Consider the following 22490-nt stretch of genomic DNA (forward strand, 5'->3'; position numbering starts at 1 on the left):
AAGATCACAAAACAAGCCTGCTAGCCTGGATTTTACCTAAAAAAATCACGCCCGAGAAAGTGAAGTACTGTAGCATTAACTAGCAAAGGTGTTTTGCAGACATAGGCACAGTACGTAATTCAGGCTTTATGAACTCTAATAATATTGTTTCGGCTGTGAATCCTTCTTCAGCTGTGAGGGTCTTCAGCTCATAATGAAACGCCTGGAGTTTGCAATGTACGGCGCTCTGAACGAGTTCAACTTTAATGCAGGAAAAATGGATTTCCCAGAAGCTATACTGATTCTTATGGAAGCCCGTTTCCGCCAGGGAGTAGAAAAAATGCGCCCTGGTATTCTCTGGGATGCAGTGCAGTTAAAACTGTTCACTGTTACTGACCATACTGCCTGCCTGCGGGTACTTTTCCTGTCCGTGGGGGAGGGTGGACTGTCTTTCATTAGAAGGTTATCCTATTCTACTCGGAGAATGTAGAGGGGGTGGAAAGTGCCCGCGGTCATTTAATTAGTATTACAATTCGCACTGATTCCCTTGCGAAGATATGGACATAAGGATATTCGTGCGTGGTCAAAAAATGCCATAAAAACGACAAAATGAAGGCTGTGAAAACATTCACAATGTGCTGTATACACAAAGCACATTGTTCTCACAACTCGAGGAGGTTTCGTGAAAACTTTATATCGTCACACAAAATAAAGTTTTTTTGTTTACAAAGACGATTACAAAGAATGTGGACCAGGGTAATACTTTGAGTTTACAGCTTGACCAAGGTCATTCATTATTAATACTATTAGGGATATCTTCAGTAAAGACTGACAGCAGGAACATTCCTGTTCTTTACTCAGCAGCTTATTAAAAACAGGGTGTTCAAAAAGTTATTTTTACCCAGAAGAGTGACACAGCTTTGCGTTGTGAATCTGTTATTCCGTATTTACAAAGAAAGTGGAATACAGTAATACTACCTGCTATATAGATACATATTTTTAGATATTCAGATCCTTAAATTAATATCATTATTCATTTCTTTAGATATGTGATTCCATACTATATTACCTATTACAAAACCAATAATTCCCGTCCTGAAATCTGATTGGCTGACACATTCGAAGAACATACTGTAACACTTAATTAACATGTCTGGTTTAGTTGAAGAATCGGCTAAGGTAAGTTTCAGGGTTTAATGGTGGGATGGCACCTGTGCTTTTTCCCCCCAACCGTTAGAATATGATTTGCACAAAACCCAAAAGAAATACTGCACAGTTCAGGAACCTAGCAACTGTAAAATAAGCTTAAAAACAACTGAACTGAAATGCAAAAAAGTTCAGAGAAAGGCACAAAATATGTTTACTTGGGGTTTAAAAAATTAAAACTAACTAAAACATTCCAAACAGAAGCCGGCCTACCTTCTTTTCTTTGTACCTGATAAGGATGAGGATGGCTTTAAAGATACAGCTAAACTTTTGCAGAACCATTCAAGCGCATTGTTACTGTTTGTTGTAGAAGCCAAAAATATGAGAATCTCAAAATCTAAAAATCTCATGGCGTCAGAATGTACAACTTTAAAAAAATAAATAATAATAATAATAATAAACATTAATTTATATAGCGCCTTGAAAAGTGGCTTCTTAATAGAATGACAAAACCAACAACAATAAATAATACACAAGATATGCATGATGACAATACACAGTTAGAGGAGACAGTAGATGGTGGTACTAAACACAGTGAGAGCAGAAGGATAAAGAACAGGGGTGAGTTTCCCGAAAACAACTAATCTTAGAGACTATCGAGCAACTTTACGATGTACGTATGTAACGTACGAGCTACTTTTTCGTGCGTTTCCCAAACCCCTCTTAATTGGTCATTTCACGAGCCAGTATAAAGTACTTCTTTGTTAACCCCGCCCCTGAAGTCGCTTAGCAAAAAGCATCACAAGTCGATTGAAAAACAATTGATTGACAATTCTTTCATTATATGGTGTCGGTTTTGGTCCTTCAGTGGGATGAAATAAAGTTGTGAAAAGGAATATGAAGTAAACTTGACATCATAATTTAAGCAAAAGCATATAGATAGGCACAAAAAGGGACCTTATCGTTTCTAAGAGCAAAGAAAAGAAATTCAGGTGGGTAGCTGCATCAGCATGCGTAGGCTGCAAAGGAACAAGTAATAGGTTTATTCCATGCTGAAAAAAAGAAGAAAGAGAACACAACGTTTCGGCTGTGGAGCCTTCTTCAGGTGTGAGAGAGACAGGGCAGTAGGCAAAGGTAAAGTAGCGGGAGAACAAAGGTTGGGAGGGAGGAGGAGTGAGAGGCGGGAGCAGGGGACAGAAAGAGAGGCCAATCAAGAGGTGTGAAGTCAGAATGGGTGCAGAGAGGTGTGAAATGAAACTTCCAATGAATGGAGAAAATTTAAAAGAACAGTAATCTGTCATTAAGGGAAGGGAGAATGTGTGATCCTAACCGCAGAATAATTTTAGTTTCGGTGGTCTTTCTGATGTATGAGTTCGGAAAAACGTCTTTGAGAACACAGACGGAGAGATTATAGTGGTCGTGGCCGTCAGAGGTGAAATGAGAAAGAAAAGAATGACTGACATGCCGTAAAAGAAAACCAAGATTAACTACGTGGACAGTGTATGCGTCCCGCACGACGTCCTTGATTTAAAGCAATATTTTTTGGCGCGCTGCCATAGTTAAGAATCACAATATTTCATGAGAAAAACTGTTATTTAGAGTTATTGGGTGTACTGGAACTCAATGGAAACATTAACTACTAAGCTTGGCATGTGTCACTCAACAAATACAGGACCTATAATCAAATTTAAAAACAAGTAGATCTAAGCTTTACCGTCAACAATCACGACAGAACATCAAACGGTGTTGGAACTACGCGGTATCGACCGCGGGTTTGGGTACGGAATGGAGCAGGCGTGGGACTCAGGAATGGGGCTGAACAACACATTTATTAACTCGAATCGGGAAAGGTACACACACAGGGACAGGGGTTACAGCGCTGCACCTTCACTAACACACACACACACCTGAAGGGAAGAGACTGTATCCCAGCCTCCGTCCCGCTATACAGTCCGGTAGAACCCAGGTGCTGTTCTCAGCCCGCCTTGCATGCGCATGACTAAAGCGCCCTGCGTGGCGCTACATTATAAATACATGTTAGGCCCAATGATTTCACTTAAATAATGCATTGCTGCATTTCATACTGAAAATAATATCATCTAGTCAAGTATAAAACTTAACCTTTCTTTTGAATTAAGTCTATTCTAACAAAAGTACTAAAAGAGGGAGTATTATTAAAACATTTGACATGAATATGAAATATACCCAGGATGACTCATAAATTCATCACTGTATAAATAAATGTTCTTTTTTCGAATTTCCTCTGACACAGTACAACAAAATATCAAACTCCTTCATATAAACTCTTAGTGTCCTGTATTCCCAGAGGATGCCCCTGCCGTGAAGTGACTGTGCTCTGTCTGGCGATCTCTGGCGCTCAGGGTGGGCAGGAGGAGGCCAGTTTAAGAAGCACTGAGTGATGAACGAGCGGGTCGGGGAGCACGTAGATGACGAAGGATTTAACGTGCTACTTCAGTTACGATGGGTTTTGGGAAACACTCGTCAATTAACGATCGAGCTTAAGAGCGAGTTTACGATGTTCTTAGCACTACGATGCTTTCGGGAAACAGAATCATAATATCTAGAAGGATTACCATATATAAAAATAGAAAGAATGATACATGATATATACAAGTAATTATATCATATCATATATTATTAACACCATAACCACCATCTATGTACATTCACATGACCACACATATCAGATCAATATCAAATCAATCACAATGATTAGAATGCGCGCAGAAATCGCCCCTTTCTCTTCCCATCTTTCAGCACATTATACGTCCTCTCCACGATACAAGCCGATATCCGTTATCTTACTCTACAATGCACCTTTTCCCGTGTTGTACGTTAACATTTGGTTCATAAAATCGACACACCTGAAATACTAAATAAGAAAGAAAACAATTATAACACAACGGATGACAGAGCCTCTAGAACAGAAAACCCGTTGGCGTCACACACGCTGAATGTCTCTCTCTCTCCTGCTCAGCAAAACACAACATGTGGGTCAACACCGTGTGAGGCATTAAACATCACCTTCGTGCATTACCGCGATTCATCTGGCACACAACTGTACTACTACAGAAATAATATATATATATAATGTCGCCACTCGAATCTGTAATAAAAATAAATTATAAAAAATGCCGCTGGCACGCTCACCTGCAGGAGCACGTGTCGCCCCCCCACGCCACTCCACTCCGGCACGTGATCATCTCGCCACAGCCCCTCAGACCAGACACCCCGACTCTCTCCTTCAGCAAGAAACCATCACGGGCAGCACAGCTCACCAGTATATCACACCACACTAGTCAGCATTTCAAACAGAAAAGAAACGGATTCAAATCCAGTGGCAGGAGCTCGCTGAAGAGAGACAGTGATGGCGTCTCACCCGACTGGCGGCCACAGCGCGTCTGAGGGCTCCCCAGAGAAACGAGCCGCCTGTGACCCCAGGGGCACCTTCACTGGCGCCCCGCCACCAACAAACCCCAAGGGCTGATGAAAGCCAACTCCATACAGAAAAACGGAACTCATTTGGGGGAAATTCACAAAATAAAATAATAAAATAAAAGATGACATCATATAACCACGGCTCAACACAGCTGGCTACACGTGTGAGAAGGTGCAGTACTTGAAGTGTGGCTCTCAGCAGAAATATAATAATAAACTTTATTTATAGAGCACCTTTCATACAAATAGCAGCTCAAAGTGCTTCACAACCTTCCCTCCTTCCGTGATCACCTGCTGCACCTCCCTGGCCTGTTTCATGCTCCGAATGAAATCCTCGTGATTCTGCCTCCAGTTGTTCTTTCTCAGCTGGGAACAGGAAATGAAACCAATAAAACAGCTTCCAGAAAAAGTCCAGACTAGCACTGCGTACACAGTCTGGTCACAAACCATTCACAAGGCAAGAAAATATCAATACAGTAATAACTTAGCTTTCTGGGGCTACCTTTCAGATCATTGGGTAGAGAGTACAATTTAGTTATGGTTTTGTTTCCTGTGAGTGCTATTTGCTTGATATCTCATGTAGATTTTTACAACAGAATTCAGAAGTCACTAAAACCCATTTATTCTGTCTGGCAAATGTGCCTTTGCTTCTTCTTATGGATGTATGTCTCCAGTTCTGTTCCCTTGGCCCTGTGCTTGAAAGAGTCAAAAACCTTCCTGAAGCTTCTTGCAGATCTTGCTGTGTTTCTCCAGCCTCTCTACAGCAAACTTCCTGTGACACAGTTCACAGGGCACCAGCTGAGGGTTTCCACTCTGGCTATTCTCATATGGAAATTGCTCAGCGGTAGGGCACATCAGACTTGTGTACGCTGGGCAAACTTCCGAGGTCAAATTCTTCCAGCACGGTTGTACCTTTAAAGCGGAGACGAAGGCACCGAAATTTTTTGGCGCGCCTTCTCTTTAAAGCCCTGGCCAAATATGAAGACAGTACGTACAGTTATAATTCAAACGGAATTAAAAACTACACATCCCAGTTACCATGGTGGTGCTTGTGATCATTGCGTTTAACCAACGATTAATTTTGGAACATAAACATACAGTATATGGCTGGTCTCGGTACTTTAAAGAAAACATACACGAAACATGGTTTCATTATGACCAAAATCGGTCTTGAGATATTTTTAACTTGATTCATAGTTTTTGAGAGGTATGTCTTAACACCGATACTACAGTACGTAAATACTGCTCACGTATATGTTTATAGGTTTATATTATGCATTTCATACGGTCAAATTACTTTTGAGCAACTAATAAGAAGCGTTAAACGGTATGCGTTTTAGTTCCGTTTTGTGCTGGGACTCTGCTTTTAACAATGTCCCCGTGGATTGATTAGAGATATCAAATACATACAAGTCATTTTTTAAATGTTGTAATTCATCTTGTAAAAATGTTACGAGTACATCATCTATCAACAATTACACAGGTTCTGTTTCCATATTGCGGATTTTAGTTACGTAACATTATTTTCTAGATTTCAAGTTGTGAATAAATGATTTGGGCAAACAGAGCCGCAAAGAAGTACATTATGGGTTGTTGTTTTGTTTTTTTTTTGCAGTTTTATCTAGAACAAGCGATGTTTAAACCTTTGTCTGATTCTTGTGAAACTATCCACACGACAGTTAAGTACCTAGGAGTACGCTGGGCAAACGTTCCGAGGTCAAATTCTTCCAGCACGGTTGTACCTTTAAAGCGGAGACGACGGCACCGAAATTTTTTGGCGCGCCTTCTCTTTAAAGCCCTGGCCAAATATGAAGACAGTACGTACAGTTATAATTCAAACGGAATTAAAAACTACACATCCCAGTTACCATGGTGGTGCTTGTGATCATTGCGTTTAACCAACAGGGCTAAAAATCAGTCACATGACTTTGGGGCAGAGTTTCGAAAGCTTAACCTATCAGCAACAAAGCGAAATTTACACGATAGGCTACCTCAAACTGTCAGTTACACGACTGTGTATGTCGCTTAAGCCACTCCTATTTGGCATTTTAGTTATGGAGGCGAGAAGACGCCCCCCCCCTCTCTGGGTGCCTGATTTGCCGCCATCTTTAACCGCTTCGTGTCCAAATCGCAGTAGCTACGCGTACGAAATAAAGTTCATCCCAGCTACAAAACATATATATTTTTGTGGTAAGAGGGAGCAAAACATCAGTATTTACTGCTATTAATTAGTGTACGATTTATAGTTGAAATCTGAGCCTAAATATAAAGTTAAAATCTCGACAAAGCAATGTAGGAAATACAGAGAAAATAAATCCTTTCTGACATCTAAAATCAGTTTCGATCAAGGTCTCTAAAACGAACAAGAAAAAGAGGATTTTCGGAGGGCACTTAGCTGTATTTATATAGAATAAGTGATTTATGAGCAATCTAATTTCTTGTTCGTTTAAAACAGTGAAATGTCAGCTGCAAAAGATCGCACCAGAAACAGCACTCTCTCTGCCTGTCATAGACGTTCAGGAAAGGCTGAATGAAGTCATGGTGATCAATAATAACAGTTGTGGGACAAGAAACAAAAGATAGTGAAAACTTAAGATTTTTAAGGCTAAAACTCAAATTCATTCTACAAATTAAGGCAAATGAAAATTCAGGACGTTAAAGTGCTAGAGGTGTAAAAAAATACAAAAATGCACATGAGCAAAAAGTTTTAGAAATGGAGCAAACAGAATAAAAGCCATGCCTATAGTGCAAAAGAGGGATGCAGGAACACTTGCTTAGATATACAACAACATTACTTTATTAACCCTTTACAATTTCTTGCATTAGTAATTATCTTTTCGCATACCCCAGCTTGCTCTCCATGAGATACACAGACACACAGATGAAAGAGATAGGGAGAGAGCCTGTGGTCAGAGTACAGGGTCAGCCATTGTACAGCGCCCCTGGAGCAGTTGGGGTTAAGGGCCTTGCTCAGCAGCCCAACGGAGTAGGATTCTTCTGCTGGGTGCGGGATTTATTGTTAAATTATTACTTTAAATAAATACTTTGAGTTACTGAAACAGCCCGCTAATAAAATTGTCGCAATTTTGTTCTCGTTTGGAAGAGAGAATCAAAAATGAGACATAATGATGGTTTCCGGCTTAGACCTTTAAAGGTACCCCCATCACGGAAGAATTTGACCTCGGAACGTTTACCCAGCGTAATATTGTATTTCATTTCACTTTGACCGATTGTCTTTAAATCAATTGTTGTCAGAATATCCCCACCTCCAAACAAGAACAAAATTGCAACGATTTTATTAACTGGCTGTTTCAGTAACTTAAAGTACATATTTAAAGTAATAATTTAACAAGATATGTAAATGTTTTAAGATATGTATATGTTGTGAATGTCTGTAGATTGTATCTTATGATTTAAATACTTTTATTTTTTCACAATCTGGCAATGCCAGACAGAATTCTAATGGCCTTGCAGATCAGAAAATCAAGGAACAAAACAATTATTGCGCCCAGCTCCTCAATGGGATAGCTTTAACTTGCTAATGCGTTGGTGTACAAAAGTAAAAAACAATCACTTTGCTGGCGCGCGGGCGCGGTGGGGTGCTGTACCACCCGCACAGAACATTAAAGTGTCCCTTTCCATTCAATGGGTGTCTGAGTTGCTGTGTCCTATCTTCTGACAGTCGCTGTTGTGAATGTCTGCAGAGTGTATCTTATTTTTAGCATTGTAGCGCATTCGCCCTGGGGGGTGGCTGAAGAACACGCGGTGAGGGGCAGGACAGGAGTGGTCAGGGCGGGGTTTAGGTAGGCCGCTGACTATTGCAGCTGCCACACAGTGAAAGGGGCATACGGGCTGGGGAGATCGCCCGTTTTCCATGTAAATAGTTCCCTGGTTCCGCACCCCTCTCTCTCTCTCCCTCTCCAGATACAGCTGTATGAGCTCCACCAGTCAGGACAGGAGGCTCTACTGTACGCACAGAGGGGTGGTAGAGGGGAACAAGTTGCCAGCCGTAGGGTTGAAGCTGATACCCTGGATCCTCTCCAGACACAGCTGTATGAGCTCCACCAGTGAGGACAGGAGGCTCTACTGTACACAGAGAGGGGCGGGAGGGGGGGACAAGCTACCCAGCCATGGGGTTGAAGCTGATACCCTGGATCCTCTCGAGACACAGCTGTATGAGCTCCACCAGTCATGAGAGAATGCTCTACTGTACACAGAGGGGGGCAGGAGGGGGGAACAAGCTGCCGAGCCGTGGGTTTGAAGCTGGTACCCCGCTTGATCCTCTCCAGATACAGCTGAATGAGCTCCACCAGTCAAGACAGGAGGCTCTACTGTACACAGAGAGGTGCAGGGGGGGAAACAAGCTGCATAGCCATGGGGTTGACCCTGATACCATGGATCCTCTCCAGACACAGTTGTATGAGCTCCACCAGTCAGGACAGGAGCCTCTACTGTACACAGAGAGGTGCGGGAGGGGGGAACAAGCTGCCCAGCCGTGGGGTTAACCCTGATACCCTGGATCCCCTCCAGACACAGCTGTATGAGCTCCACCAGTCAGGAGAGGAGGCTCTACTGTACACAGAGAGAGGCGGTGGGGGGAACAAGCTGATACCCTGGCTTCTCACACAAACCTTAAAATCACGTAATAGGTTTATTCCATGCTGAAAAAAAGAAGAAAGAATACACATTCCATAGGAATCAGTGCCTTTATATAGCGCCTTTAAAGGTGGCTTCTCAAAGCGCCTTACGGGATAAAAACAACAAAAACAAAAACAATATTGTTTTCCATTGCACTATGACAGATCATCTTTAAATCAATTGTTGATTTAAAGTTTGACAGTAAATGTTTATATTGTAAAGCATACAGCCGCCATTTCTTTCTAAAAATTAAAACAATTGTTTGCGCAGTCTAAGAGGGGGGGGGGTCTGCTGACAATCCCCCATACACTCAAGTGAAATATTAATAACCCCAATGTAAACAGCGTATTTACAATTTGTTGATAATAAAAATGTTAAGTTCTCTAAGACTTTGTGATACTTTACCCAGGGAGCTGTGTAAGCATGCGTGGTGACTATTCATTGTTATTAAAAAATGACTTAGATTGTTGTGATATTTAGAAATATAAAAAGTCAATTAATTGTCCATAATATTGCTATTTTATTTTTTCAAAGAAATGCTTGTTAAAAGAAAAGTCATGGCACAGGCTGGATTTGAACAGCCAACCTCTCACTTACAAGTTCAGCACATGAATAGAATTATATCATGATTAATTTCTTTAGATATGCGATTCCATATTATATTCCCTATTAATCAAATTCTAAAAGTATGCTTGTTTGCTCCTGTATTGAGCGAATTTGCAGAAAAGCTTAAAACTACCACTTTTTATACACACGTTATTTCACATGTTAGTTAAAGACTTCGATGCTTAATATTGTTTAGGGAGAAATGGAATACTGGTGTGTATTTTTGTACCGAGACCAGCCATATACAGTTTACATACTGTAATACTGTATGTTTATGTTCCAAAATTAATATCGTTTATGGCCTTCACACGCGTTATGCTCCTATTCTTTTTATGCTCAGCTACTAAGATTTCCCTTCAGTGGTAAAATTCCATATAAATATTTAATACTTAAACGGGCACAGTAAAGACATTAAATATACATATACATACTGTATACAGTACAGTTTGCATACAGTAATATTTTTATGTTCCTAAATCAATATCTCTTATGAGCATGCAAAAGGCATGGTGAATTGGAGATTCTCAAAAATGACTGTACTTTGCATGATTGGAAACAAATGCGTGATTGGCTCAACGAAATGCTGTGGTGTTACTTTTACAAAGACGGTCAATGAAAAAAAGAATGTTGACCAGGGCAATACTTTGAGTTTACAGCTTGTTCAAGGTCATTCATTAGAACATGTGGTATTATGCGGTACTATGCGAGAATACACGGTATTAATATGGTAACTTGTGTTACACCGCGATAAGCACACAAAATAATGCGGTATCGCCCGCTTGTTTTGAATGGCTGCATCTGTATATCCCTGCTAGTGATGATGACCATGGTCACCTCACCCTCGCAATACACCGGCTGAAAGAACTTAAGAACAGGGTAAATCAAGAACAGGGCATTGGCAATGAGTTCCCCTTCTTTTCATGGTTAAAATCATTTTTTGGGTCATGGGGACTGTTTTTCTTAAAGCTATTCATGCCTGTTGTAGTGTTTTTGCTGTTGTGCTGTTGTCTGACTAGGGTGACCCCTATGAGGACTCTGTGGTATGAACACATTTAAGGATAAAAAGGAGGGAATGTAATGAAAAGTTACTGAGAAAAAGTGTTTTATTCTATGTTGTTTACGGACAGAGCTGTGCTGCAGAAGCAGCTGGATACTTAGAACAAAGTGTGATAGCACCCAACTTGTCAAGGGCACAGGATTTTTTAATACTGTTTATCTCGGCTGCTTGAAGAAGGGAGTGTGAGAAACCATTTGAATAACTGCTCTTCTTTGCTTAAAGCAAAAACCTATAAGGAATGGAAAATGACTGCTTTGCCTGTCCTTGAAGCGTTGCATCAGCTTAAAAAAAGATATAAAACAAGGGGTCTCCCTGCTTGCTTTTGAATCAGCTTTCACTTCTCTGCACAGACAGGTGATGGCTTTTTCCCATATTGCAAAACGAATAAAGACCTTACTGAGTGAATGAGAATACCTCTCCTGGCTAAATCCCTTACAACTTGTTCGAAATGCAGTAGCAGAGATCCTAACAAATACAAGAAAGAGAATATCACTCCTGTTTTGAAAAACCTTCACTGGTCACCTTTATTAACGAGGATAAATTTGAAAGTTCTATTACTTGTTTTTAAAGCTCTAAACGGCCTAGCGCCTATGTACCTTACTGAATGTCTGTCTTCATATGTTCCTATACGTGACCTGAGATCTGCACATACTGGCCTACTGCAAATACCACATGTGAAATACAGAAAGAGTGGAGAGGCTGCTTTTTGTTTTTATGCTTCTAAATTATGAAACTCACTACCACTTTTTACTAGGCAGTCAAGCTCGGTACATTGTTTTAAAAAACATTTTAAAACAATGAAAATATTTGAAAATATATATTTTTTAAATTTAGCTTTTAGTTAAAGTGGTTCTTTGTTCTTTCTATTTAGGTTTCTTTTTGTAGCCTCTTACTCCCAGTGACACATTTAGCCAATGTCCGCCTGGAATTTCCTCCTCTTAAACAATTTGTTATATCGCTGTAGCAGAACATAGCAGGAGCCTGATTCAGGTCTTAAATTGAAGCTAACCCCCGTGGCTTTGAGTGTGAACAGTCAAATGTCTTATATTTCTTAATGTGTCTACTCAGCAGACAAACATATGAACCCCCCCCCCACCCCAAAAAAAAGCAGGCGAAAATGTTTTTTGGTCTTCAGAGGTCAGATTTTTCAACAGATTTTGAAAACCTTGTTCTAGGTGACTACTAGCTTGGATAAAATCTGGGACAAATTGATCAATTAGAAAAAAATTATACATCATGTCTTGTGAAGACTGGACCTGGAATGAAATTTCACGCCTGTAATAAAAAAACATAAAAATATTGAAAATAATAAGAATAAAAACCATTGCAATTGCTATAAAAACCTTTAGACACTGCTAAAGAGCCTTTATCTGTTGTTATGCAATGAAAAAAATCTCAGAGTTGCCTTCTGGTGTGAAAAAAAGGAGCACTGATAAGAAACTGATCAAAAAACTGATTGATTACCCCTTCTGAGTCAATGATTGACAGCTACTGTAAATATCCTGAGGCTTCTAGAGGAAGTCTTACCCCCTAAGGGCTCTGAATGGCTGAAAAGACAATGAATGACGGTGCTTTTTACCAATCAGATCGCCTTGTTTCTGGCGGTTTTGATTCTGACATTTAGTACAAAGTCAATGACGTTTAATAGCCTCCAGGTCTGGGTTACTGTGGATATACAGTATGTTATGCTTCAGAATAAGGTAAAAACATGCGATATATATATTTTTCCACTGGTTTTGATTGCGTTATCAATGCATATTGGAAGTTTGGAAGTGCATCATCAGATAAAAAGTGACTTTGTGATCGATTGTCTTGGGTTTTTTTAAAGCTCCGGTTGTCCTTTTTCGATTGATAACATGGTTTTGTTGGTAAAAAACGATGTAAAATGCCGAAGGAATCAAAGGTGGATCTTGATTTCCACCGCAGCCGTGCGTGACCACGCTGAGGAGAGCACACGTGTGGTGTGGACCTTCTCATGCAATTTCCAAAAGTGGTTTTGTGAAAAACAATTTTGACACTTTTTGATTAATAAAAGGTTTTCTGTAAAGGTTTTGTATTTTTGGTGATATAAAATAATGAAGTGAAATGGTACTTTTGCGGCAGGTTTTTCCAGAAAAGGGGACACCGGCAGCCTAAGAGGCTGATTAGTTCTCTTTTATTTTTCTTATTGTATTACGAGTTTCCTCATGTGTATTTATTTAATTGACATTTATGTTGCTTTACTGTATTGCTGGGTTTTCCAGGTGCCCCTGGGGTCACAGGCGGCTCGTTTCTCTGGGGAGCCCTCAGACGCGCTGTGGCCGCCAGTCGGGTGAGACGCCATCACTGTCTCTCTTCAGCGAGCTCCTGCCACTGGATTTGAATCCGTTTCTTTTCTGTTTGAAATGCTGACTAGTGTGGTGTGATATACTGGTGAGCTGTGCTGCCCGTGATGGTTTCTTGCTGAAGGAGAGAGTCGGGGTGTCTGGTCTGAGGGGCTGTGGCGAGATGATCACGTGCCGGAGTGGAGTGGCGTGGGGGGGCGACACGTGCTCCTGCAGGTGAGCGTGCCAGCGGCATTTTTTATAATTTATTTTTATTACAGATTCGTGTGGCGACATTATATATATTATTTCTGTAGTAGTACAGTTGTGTGCCAGATGAATCGCGGTAATGCACGAAGGTGATGTTTAATGCCTCACACGGTGTTGACCCACATGTTGTGTTTTGCTGAGCAGGAGAGAGAGAGACATTCAGCGTGTGTGACGCCAACGGGTTTTCTGTTCTAGAGGCTCTGTCATCCGTTGTGTTATAATTGTTTTCTTTCTTATTTAGTATTTCAGGTGTGTCGATTTTATGAACCAAATGTTAACATACAACACGGGAAAAGGTGCATTATAGAGTAAGATAACGGATATCGGCTTGTATCGTGGAGAGGACGTATAATGTGCTGAAAGATGGGAAGAGAAAGGGGCGATTTCTGCGCGCATTCTAATCATTGTGATTGATTTGATATTGATCTGATATGTGTGGTCATGTGAATGTACATAGATGGTGGTTATGGTGTTAATAATATATGATATGATATAATTACTTGTATATATCATGTATCATTCTTTCTATTTTTATATATGGTAATCCTTCTAGATATTATGATTCTGTTTCCCGAAAGCATCGTAGTGCTAAGAACATCGTAAACTCGCTCTTAAGCTCGATCGTTAATTGACGAGTGTTTCCCAAAACCCATCGTAACTGAAGTAGCACGTTAAATCCTTCGTCATCTACGTGCTCCCCGACCCGCTCGTTCATCACTCAGTGCTTCTTAAACTGGCCTCCTCCTGCCCACCCTGAGCGCCAGAGATCGCCAGACAGAGCACAGTCACTTCACGGCAGGGGCATCCTCTGGGAATACAGGACACTAAGAGTTTATATGAAGGAGTTTGATATTTTGTTGTACTGTGTCAGAGGAAATTCGAAAAAAGAACATTTATTTATACAGTGATGAATTTATGAGTCATCTTGGGTATATTTCATATTCATTTTTATACTTGACTAGATGATATTATTTTCAGTATGAAATGCAGCAATGCATTATTTTAGTGAAATCATTGGGCCTAACGTGTATTTATAATGTAGCACCACGCAGGGCGCTTTAGTCATGCGCACGCAAGGCGGGCTGAGAACAGCACCTGGGTTCTACCGGACTGTATAGCGGGACGGAGGCTGGGATACAGTCTCTTCCCTTCAGGTGTGTGTGTGTGTGTGTTAGTGAAGGTGCAGCGCTGTAACCCCTGTCCCTGTGTGTGTACCTTTCCCGATTCGAGTTAATAAATGTGTTGTTCAGCCCCATTCCTGAGTCCCACGCCTGCTCCATTCCGTACCCAAACCCGCGGTCGATACCGCGTAGTTCCAACACCGTTTGATGTTCTGTCGTGATTGTTGACGGTAAAGCTTAGATCTACTTGTTTTTAAATTTGATTATAGGTCCTGTATTTGTTGAGTGACACATGCCAAGCTTAGTAGTTAATGTTTCCATTGAGTTCCAGTACACCCAATAACTCTAAATAACAGTTTTTTCTCATGAAATATTGTGATTCTTAACTATGGCAGCGCGCCAAAAAATATTGCTTTAAATCAAGGACGTCGTGCGGGACGCATACACTGTCCACGCAGTTAATCTTGGTTTTCTTTTACGGCATGTCAGTCATTTCTTTTCTTTGCTCTTAGAAACAATAAGGTCCCTTTTTGTGCCTATCTATATGCTTTTGCTTAAATTATGATGTCAAGTTTACTTCATATTCCTTTTCATAACTTTATTTCATCCCACTGAAGGACCAAAACCGACACCATATAATGAAAGAATTGTCAATCGATTGTTTACATACGTACATACGTACATCGTAAAGTTGCTTGAAAGTCTCTAAGATTAGTTGTTTTCAGGAAAATCACCCCTGTTCTTTATCCTTCTGCTCTCACTGTGTTTAGTACCACCATCTACTGTCTCCTCTAGCTGTGTATTGTCATCATGCATATCTTGTGTATTATTTATTGTTGTTGGTTTTGTCATTCTATTAAGAAGCCACCTTTCAAGGCGCTATATAAATTAATGTTTATTATTATTATTTATTTTTTTAAAGTTGTACATTCTGACGCCATGAGATTTTTAGATTTTGAGATTCTCATATTTTTGGCTTCTACAACAAACAGTAACAATGCGCTTGAATGGTTCTGCAAAAGTTTAGCTGTATCTTTAAAGCCATCCTCATCCTTATCAGGTACAAAGAAAAGAAGGTAGGCCGGCTTCTGTTTGGAATGTTTTAGTTAGTTTTAATTTTTTAAACCCCAAGTAAACATATTGTGTGCCTTTCTCTGAACTTTTTTGCATTTCAGTTCAGTTGTTTTTAAGCTTATTTTACAGTTGCTAGGTTCCTGAACTGTGCAGTATTTCTTTTGGGTTTTGTGCAAATCATATTCTAACGGTTGGGGGGAAAAAGCACAGGTGCCATCCCACCATTAAACCCTGAAACTTACCTTAGCCGATTCTTCAACTAAACCAGACATGTTAACTAAGTGTTACAGTATGTTCTTCGAATGTGTGTCAGCCAATCAGATTTCAGGACCGGAATTATTGGTTTTGTAATAGGGAATATAGTATGGAATCACGTATCTAAAGAAATGAATAATGATATTAATTTAAGGATCTGAATATCTAAAAATATGTATATATATAGCAGGTAGTATTACTGTATTCCACTTTCTTTGTAAATACGGAATAACAGATTCACAACGCAAAGCTGTGTCACTCTTCTGGGTAAAAATAACTTTTTGAACACCCTGTTTTTAATAAGCTGCTGAGTAAAGAACAGGAATGTTCCTGCTGTCAGTCTTTACCGAAGATATCCCTAATAGTATTAATAATGAATGACCTTGGACAAGCTGTAAACTCAAAGTATTACCCTGGTCCACATTCTTTGTAATAGTCTTTGTAAACGAAAAAACTTTATTTTGTGTGACGATATAAAATTTTCACGAAACCTCCTCGAGTTGTGAGAACACGTGCTTTGTGTATACAGCACATTGTGAATGTTTTCACAGCCTTCACTTTGTCGTTTTTATGTCATTTTTTGACCACGCACGAATATTCTTATGTCCATATCTTCGAAGGGGAATCAGTGCGAATTGTAATACTAATTAAATGACCGCGGGCACTTTCCACCCCCTCTACATTCTCCGAGTAGAATAGGCTAACCTTCTAATGAAAGACAGTCCACCCTCCCCCACGGAAAGGAAAAGTGCCCGCAGGCAGGCAGTATGGTCAGTAAAAGTGAACAGTTTTAACTGCACTGCATCCCAGAGAATACAAGAGCGCATTTTTTTTACACCCTGGCGGAAACGGGCTTCCATAAGAATCAGTATAGCTTCTGGGAAATCCATTTTTCCTGCATTAAAGTTGAAGTCGTTCAGAGCGCCATACATTGCAAACTCTAAGCGTTTCATTTTGAGCTGAAGACCCTCACAGCTGAAGAAGGATTCACAGCCGAAACGTAGCAGGCTGACGCGGCTGACACTCCTCCATACACTCAAGTGAAAAATGAATAACGCCAAAGTAAACGTTTTATTTACAATTTGTTGATAATAAAAATGTTAAGTTCTCTAAAGCTTTCTCAGTCGAGTAATGATAATTTACCTAGGGAGCTGTGTAAGCATGTGTAGGCAGCAAAAGATCAGCTAAACTGGGAAGAAAACACTTTCAGAAAAAATGTTTCAGGTTTCAAGAACACAGATCCCCAATGCAATTTCAACCAAACCTGTCCCCACACACCCTGTCCCCACTGCGATTAGAATATACACAAAGCACTGAAATCTTTCGAGTAGATGATCAGGTGTTTCGCAGACATAGGCATAGTACGTAAATCAGGCTTTATGAACTCACACCTGGGATTCGATTAATTAGGGTTATTTATTATTTATAAAGTTCATAAAGCCTGAATTACGTACTATGCCTATGTCTGCAAAACACCTTTTCTAGTTAATGCTACAGTACTTCACTTTCTCGGGCGTGATTTTTTTAGGTAAAATCCAGGCTAGCAGGCTTGTTTTGTGATCTTCCTAAGATTGTTTAGCGCGGTGTCAAAATGTTTCCATATGAAAGGCAGTGACGTCACCATCCTGAGGTGCGTGTGGTAGATCTGTGAAGAGGTTGAGCGTGAATTGTGGTGAGCCTCTGATTGGGGGAAAAAAAGACCATGTTCAAAAAATCCTAAAAAGAGATTTAAAGTTTCACATAACAAGGCATGAGGTGTGCTGGCAGCTGTGGGACGCAGTGGTGGCCTGGCACGTTGAGGTGCGCTGGCGGCTGTGTGGTGTGACTCAGTGGTGGCCTGGCACGGTGAGGTGCACTGGCAGCTGTGTGGTGTGACTCAGTGGTGGCCTGGCACAGTGAGGTGCGCTGGCAGCTGTGGGACGCAGCTGTGGCAGGGTACGGTGAGGTGCGCTGGCAGCTGTGTGGTGTGACTCAGGGGTGGCCTGGCACAGTGAGGTGCACTGGCAGCTGTGTGGTGTGACTCAGTGGTGGCCTGGCACGGTGAGGTGCGCTGGCAGCTGTGTGACGCAGCTGTGGCAGGGTACGATGAGGTGCGCTGGCAGCTGTGTGGTGTGACTCAGTGGTGGCCTGGCACAGTGAGGTGCACTGGCAGCTGTGTGGTCTGACTCAGTGGTGGCCTGGCACAGTGAGGTGCGCTGGCAGCTGTGTGACGCAGTGGTGGCCTGGCACAGTGAGGTGCGCTGGCAGCTGTGTGGTGTGACTCAGTGGTGGCCTGGCACAGTGAGGTGCACTGGCAGCTGTGTGGTTTGACGTAGTGGTGGCCTGGCACGGTGAGATGCCTTGGCATCTGTGTAATGAAATGGTGGCCGGGCAGAGTGATGTGCACTGGCAACTGTGTGGTGTGATGCAGTGGTGGCCTGGTACGGTGAGTTGCGCTGGTAGCTGTGTGGTATGACGCAGTGGTGGCCTGGTACGGTGAGGTGTACTGGCAGCTTTGGGACGCAGTGGTGGCCTGGCACTGTGAGGTTCGCTGGCAGCTGTGTGACGCAGCTGTGGCCGGGCACGGTGAGGTGCGCTGGCGGCTGTGTGGTGTGACGCAGTGGTGGCCTGGTACGGTGAGTTGCGCTGGTAGCTGTGTGGTATGACGCAGTGGTGGCCTGGTACTTTGAGGTGCGCTTGCAGCTGTGTGGTGTGACTCAGTGGTGGCCTGGCACGGTGAGGTGCACTGGCAGCTGTGAGATGTAGTGGCTTCTGGGCACAGTGAGGTGCACTGGCACCTGAGTGGTTTGACGTAGTGGTGGCCTGGTATGGTGAGGTGCGCTGGCAGCTGTGTGATGCAGTGGTGGCTGGGCATGGTGAGGTGTGCTGGCAGCTGTGTGACGCAGTTGTGGCCTGGTACGGTGAGGTGCACTGGCAGCTGTGAGATGTAGTGAGATGTAGACATATTATATAATATGTCTTTGTTGTAAATGTCTGTAACATGTCTGTAGATTTTATTTTACTTCTATTTTTTGTTTTGTTCTATGTTAATTTTATTATTTTTATTTGCTTTGGCAACACTGATTGTACCCATCGGTCATGCTAATAAAGCACCTTGAATTGAATTGAATTGTAGTGGCTTCTGGGCACAGTGAGGTGCACTGGCACCTGAGTGGTTTGACGTAGTGGTGGCCTGGTATGGTGAGGTGCGCTGGCAGCTGTGTGATGCAGTGGTGGCTGGGCATGGTGAGGTGTGCTGGCAGCTGTGTGACGCAGTGGTGGCTTGGCACGATGAGGTGCGGTTTCAGCTGTGTGACGCAGTGGTGGCCTGGCACAGTGAGGTGCGCTGGCAGCTGTGTGGTGTGACGCATTGTTGGCCGGGTACTTTGAGGTGCGCTGGCAGCTGTGTGGTTTGAGGTTGTGGTGCCCTGGCACGGTGAGGTGCGCTGGCAGCTGTGTGATGCAGTTATGGCCGGGCACGGTGAGGTGTGCTTGCATCTGTGTGACGCAGTGGTGACCTGGTACGGTGAGGTGCGCTGGCAGTTGTGTGATGTAGTGGTGGCCGGGCACAGTGAGGTGCACTCGCAGCTGTGTGGTGTGACGCAGTGGTGTTCATCAGGCACAAGTTCATCAGTGAAAAGACCACTGGCATTTTTCCTTCCCCCTACATTCTCAGAGCAGAATCAAATTTAATATTAGCATAATTTATTACAGTGCTAAGTTTAATATTATTTATTACTAATAGTTTGTGCTAACACCTAACTTTCTTAACGCGAGAAGTACTAATGTAAGTACCTACTGTACTGTACTTAAGTACTACCATAAGAAGTACTGCTGTATGCAACAAAAAAAAAGGAGTGGTGAAACAGCCCTACTCATACAGTATCAGTATCAACAGACATTGTATCAGTATCAGTTCTTGCTTTGTGCTGGGTTTAGCAGTTTTCCAAACATAGTCTATCAGCGAATGCCATACCATCTCTATTGGATTTAAATCTGGAGATTCGGCTGGAGTTTTCACCCAGTTCACTCGTTCTGCTATAAGCCTCGCCCTTGCTGCTGTGTGTTTCGGATCGTTGTCTTGAAAGAGACGGTGCCTTGATCCAATGTGCTCCCTGATATATGGGGCGGCATGCTGTGTGACCCCGACTTCCTTGAAGAATTCCCGATCCATAATTCCTTCGAAATAAGATTGTTTTTCAAGCAATGTAATGCAAGGTGCTTTCTAACGTTGGGCAATGTGTTTTTTCTCGAAATTTTGTTTCGAGAGACTAGATAAGTAATTCAAGTGTTTATGATATGTCACTGTTGTGAATGTCTGTGGAGTGTATCTTATTAGCCTGTCCTGACTGGTGGAGCTCATCCAGCTGTGTCTGGATATCTTGGTCAAATATTCGGGTAGTATGTATTGTCTGTTTAGGGTTCTGTAGCATTCCACATGGCTGGGCAGCTTGTTCCCCCCTCCCTCCCCTCTCTGTGTACAGTAGAGCCTCCTGTCCTGGCTGGTAGAGCTCATCCAGCTGTGTCTGTCTAATATTAAAGCCAGTACTTTAATATTGTTTTATGTATGTTTATCAATAGTGGGTACTGCCCTAATTCGGTCCTGCACCCGTTGTTAGGTGTTTTTTAGGTGTTGTTAGGGCTTCAACCAAATATGAACACATGGCTGAAAATGTATACAATTCTAATATTTCCTTTTTTCCCATTGAAGGTATAACATATGTGGTGTGAGAATGAGGTCCTCATTTAAGTGCATAAAACTCAGGCACTGGCGCAACAAACTGAACAAAGTTCAATTGGGTATACGCTTTCTGTAGACACTTTATTTCCTCTTTTTCCATATTCTAAGAAATGATTTGGGAAAACTGTGGAACACTGGAGGTCATTATACATGAGCCTCTTTCTGCACCTTTTAAGCCATTGAAACCTAGTTGCCTTGTTACAAGGTCTAATATTACAGTAGGTGTGGTTTCCGTCTCCTAATTTCTGAGAATGATCAAATTGGGGAATAAGTTGTAGGGAATACCACTCTTGCACTTCTAAGAGAAGACTATCTCAAATGAAACTCGCTATAGAAAAACATCTTGCTTTTTTTCATCAGTCTTTTCATATTCTTGTTCTCTACTCAGGTGTCTCCTGTTCCTTTGGTGATGTCTGCTGTACACACATGGTATCATACACTTGAGCAAAGTGTGATACCACCGTTTGTTCTTCTCCTAAAATAAAGATGAACATTGACAAAAGTCAGAAGCACTCTTTTCTTTGACAGACGAACAAAACAATGCAAGAATAACCATACTCTCTGTTCCTTACTTATTTCTACCTACCTGTTTGACCACTTTGTCTGCTTCAGTCAGGACAGGGTGCTGGGGCTGACTCTGAGCAATCTGAGAAGAGCTCTCTGTGATCTTCTCCCCTACAGTGGCTACATTGTACTCTGTTTGAAATCCAAGTTTCGCCTCCGGTAAGTTCCTCGGTCCTTTTTGGGACTTGAAAGGGTAGAATCATTTTGTGACTACATTTCCTTGTCATGCACTGATATGTTCTGGTTTGTGTTCGATTACTGCAGGCATTCATGTACTTTCTTATTGTTCTAGATTGGCAGTGTTTGAGATGGTAGGAACGTGTCATATTCTCAACTTATTTTCTCTATGAGACTCTGAATGCTCTGTAAACATACTATTTTAGCAGTTCTTAGAAATCTGAAAGCAGTGTTACCTGTATCATTTTTTGTCTTGGTAGTAGTATTGCAGCTCCAACATCAGCACTTAAATAATGGTTTGTGATGTTACTTGTCCTTGGAGTTAGTATACTCCTGAGAAGTCAAGAGAAATCTTACGTAAGCATTAATTATGTTTCACTTTTGAAAGAAAAGTACGTGTAAAGTACTTTGAAGGCATTTGTTGATACTTTTAAGCACTTTCGTTGATTATTATTATCCTTCAATTAGTTATTACAAGTCCAACATTCTCTACATGATTTCACTCCATATTCAGAATGTGGGAATACAGTTGTTTTAAGGAAATGCCATTGAATAGATAGTAGCTGCACTCTACAAAGATGAATTTGCTAATTATTCAGTCATGGACACAGCTTATACTTCAGTAGTCTTAGATCATTTAATGATGATTATTGTACTTTATAACTAGCAAAATCCCCATATCCTGTTCATTGCCCCTTTTTCAGTCTTGTGGATTGACTTATGCCTGAAGTGGTTAATTCTCACCTTGACATCTCATAGAACAACTGAATCTCTACCAAGGGTGAATGTGTCCTTCCTCTTAATGTCTAAAAGAAAAGGTTAAAATTCATTGAAGCAAAATGCAACAACCCAAAATGTTGGGGAGGTCGTTTCCACAGTTATTTCATATGACAGTGCTTGGAGTGAAACTACATGACCATGGTGAAGAAGTAAAAACACTTTACCTTGTTCCTCCTGACTGATGTCCTTATGCGAGTTTTGCACAGTTGAGCGTTTTGTGTCTTGTCGTCTGTGTAGGCAACAGCCCTCTTCCCTGGGATAGAACTAGATGATATTTAGACACGTTAATTTGACTTCTCCATTGCTCACATTGATGTGGATATGATTGTAATGCTCTGTTT

The 22490-nt window shown here is 41.6% G+C and overlaps 1 long non-coding RNA gene across 1 annotated transcript in view; it reads right to left on the minus strand.

Annotated features, from left to right (window-relative positions):
• LOC148639338 (uncharacterized) overlaps window positions 1-22177 on the minus strand; it is a 51173-nt gene extending 28996 nt beyond the window's left edge. The window contains exons 1-2 of the long non-coding RNA XR_015930870.1: window positions 22114-22177; window positions 21606-21702 (exon numbers count right to left, since the gene is read on the minus strand). This is a non-coding gene — a long non-coding RNA (uncharacterized LOC148639338). The remainder of the gene's footprint in view (window positions 1-21605; window positions 21703-22113) is intronic.
• Between the last annotated feature and the right edge of the window lie 313 nt (window positions 22178-22490).

The sequence above is a fragment of the Lepisosteus platostomus genome, chromosome 27 (assembly GCF_059453375.1).
Source record: "Lepisosteus platostomus isolate fLepPlt1 chromosome 27, fLepPlt1.hap1, whole genome shotgun sequence".
Classification (NCBI taxonomy): domain Eukaryota; kingdom Metazoa; phylum Chordata; class Actinopteri; order Semionotiformes; family Lepisosteidae; genus Lepisosteus; species Lepisosteus platostomus.